A 3,261-nucleotide genomic window follows, 5' to 3' on the forward strand; every position below is an offset into this window, starting at 1 on the left:
ATTTTCCAAGCATCTGCTCACAGATACCCGGAAGTACTGGGCCAAACGGGAGACGCAAGCTCAAATACAACCCTCTAAAGTCAGGGGAGCACTGCCTGAGACAGCATTACACAAGAAGGTTCTCGCAAATGCCACCTATACTTCCCGCTCGATGCCTCAGCAAGAGGGGATGTCCTGGAGCCCGGACATCCAGGAATTTTATTTTTTTTTGCAGTGTCGTGCCGGGGGCCTGATTATCAAGAAGGCTCCCGCAGAAGCCTCTGACCTGGCCGCATGATCCAGGAAGTATGAAGCCGAACTTTTATTTGCCATATGAACAAACAGATAAATATATACAAACATACAAATAAACACCACAATTAAAAGAATCCAAATATAAACAATTATGAGTAAAAAAGAACAATAAATTCAGAAATAAATGTTAAAATTTGTAAGCAACATAACATTGTAGCTGAGTTTTTGATCACTGGGTTTTAGATTTTTTTTTTTTTTTAAATAACAAAAGAGGATAAATATAAAGTAGAATTAAAATAGAATAGAAAGTGCTAGAGTTCACTGGGAACACAGGGAGCGTAGGAGACACAGTGCACATAAAATTACGCACAAGACCCGACAGAGACACAATGCTAGGACTAGGACTTAAATACTAGACAAAACGAGGGAATAACGAGGAACATAGGGAGGAACACAGGTGCACAGAATAACTAATTAGACAAAACGAGACCAGGAACAGGAAGATAACCAAATATGGGCACAGAGGGAGAAAACGCAACGAAATGGGAACACAAGTCTGACAGTTTAAAAGTTTTGAAGACAATACAATTTATCACAGATAGATATATAGATAAGAAATATTAAATTACATTAGAAATTTTAGATGTAGATTAATAGATTATATGGTGTTTCTATGTGGTTTCTATGGTGTTGCTATGCGGTTGCTAAGGTACTCTGGGTGGTGGCTAGGGTGTTGCTGTGCGGTTGCTAGGGTACTCAGGGTGGTTGCTAGGGTGTTGCTATGCGGTTGCTAAGGTACCCGGGGTGGTTGCTAAGGTGTTGATATGCAGTTGCTAAGGTACTCGGTGTGGATCCTAGGGTGTTGCTATGCGGCTGCTAGAGTGTTGTTATGCGGTTGCTAGGGTACTCGGGGCAGTGGCTAAGGTGTTGCTATGCGGTTGCTAGGGTACCTGGGATGGTTGCAAGGTGTTGGTATGCGGTTTCTAGGGTACCCGGGGCAGGTGCTAAGGTGTTGCTATGCAGTTGCTAGGGTGTTGCTATGCGGTTGCTATGGTACCCAGGGTGGTTGCTAGGGTGTTGCTATGCGGCTGCTAAGGTACCCAGAGTGGTTGCTAGGGTGTTGCTATGCAGTTGCTAGGGTATCTGGGGCGATTGCTAGGGTGTTGATATGCGGTTGTTAAGGTACCCAGGGTGGTTGCTACGGTGTTTCTGTGAGGACATGTGTGTTCGCACCTGGACTTACGACAAACCTTGGTTCAGTGCAAAACTCAAAACAGCTTTACCAGGCCAAAGCAGGACGTCTACAGAAGTGGGGACAAAGCTTTGTACAAACAGTCCAAATACACACTAAATAGGGAGATCAGAGTGGCAAAGCACAACTACTCTGAACACAGCCATCAGCACCCTCCCCCCTACTGTTTCTCAGCCTGTACTCAAGATCTGTGAAGATGATGTAAGCAAAGTCTTCAGGAGACAGAAGATAAGGAAAACCAAAGGCCCAAACGGTGTCTCTCCAGCCTGCCTCAAAGCCTGTGCTGTCCAGCTATCATCCATTTTCACATTGATCTTCAACAGATCACTAGAGTCCCCTCCTGCTTCAAATGTTCCACCATCATCCCTGTACCCAAGAAACCAAAAATCACAGGACACAGAACTATAGACCTCTTGCTTTAAACGTCTGTGCTCATGAAGTCATTTGAGACACTGGTGTTGGCCTACTTGAAGGAGAAACTGCACTTCATCCTCCAACATCTGGACAAACCAGGGCTATGCAAGGATCCTGTTTGTGGACTTCAGCTCCGCTTTCAACACCATCATCCCAGACACCCTTCAGAATAAACTGACCCAGCTCTCTGTGCCCACCTCCATCTGTCAGTGGATCACCAGCTTCCTGACAGACAGGCAACAGCTAGTGAGGCTGGGAAACCTCACATCCAACACTCGCACCATCAGCACCGGAGCTCCTCAGGGCTGCATCCTCTCCCCACTGCTCTTCTCCCTCTACACAAATGACTGCACCTCTACGTTGCTAGGGTGTTGCTATGCGGTTGCTAAGGTACCCGGGGTGGTTGCTAGGGTACCCTGGGTAGTTGCTAGGGTGTTGCTATGCGGTTGCTAAGGTACCCGGGGTGGTTGCTAGGGTGTTGCTATGCGGTTGCTAGGGTACTTGGGGTGATTGCTAGGGTGTTGCTATGCGGTTGCTATGGTACCCAGGGTGGTTGCTAGGGTGTTGCTATGCGGCTGCTAAGGTACCCAGAGTGGTTGCTAGGGTGTTGCTATGCAGTTGCTAGGGTATCTGGGGCGATTGCTAGGGTGTTGATATGCGGTTGTTAAGGTACCCAGGGTGGTTGCTACGGTGTTTCTGTGAGGACATGTGTGTTCGCACCTGGACTTACGACAAACCTTGGTTCAGTGCAAAACTCAAAACAGCTTTACCAGGCCAAAGCAGGACGTCTACAGAAGTGGGGACAAAGCTTTGTACAAACAGTCCAAATACACACTAAATAGGGAGATCAGAGTGGCAAAGCACAACTACTCTGAACACAGCCATCAGCACCCTCCCCCCTACTGTTACTCAGCCTGTACTCAAGATCTGTGAAGATGATGTAAGCAAAGTCTTCAGGAGACAGAAGATAAGGAAAACCAAAGGCCCAAACGGTGTCTCTCCAGCCTGCCTCAAAGCCTGTGCTGTCCAGCTATCATCCATTTTCACATTGATCTTCAACAGATCACTAGAGTCCCCTCCTGCTTCAAATGTTCCACCATCATCCCTGTACCCAAGAAACCAAAAATCACAGGACTACAGACCTGATGCTTTAACATCTGTGGTCATGAAGGCATTTGAGAGACTGGTGTTGGCCTACTTGAAGGACATTACGGGACCCTTGCTGGACCCCCTGCAGTTTGCTTAACGAGCAAACAGGTCTGTGGATGATGCAGTCAACGTGGGACTGAGCTACATCCTCCAACATCTAGACACACCAGGGACTTTGCAAGGATCCTGTTTGTGGACTTCAGCTCCGCTTT

Source organism: Sinocyclocheilus anshuiensis, unplaced genomic scaffold, assembly GCF_001515605.1.
Source record: "Sinocyclocheilus anshuiensis isolate Anshui unplaced genomic scaffold, SAMN03320099.WGS_v1.1 scaffold1040, whole genome shotgun sequence".
NCBI lineage: Eukaryota > Metazoa > Chordata > Actinopteri > Cypriniformes > Cyprinidae > Sinocyclocheilus > Sinocyclocheilus anshuiensis.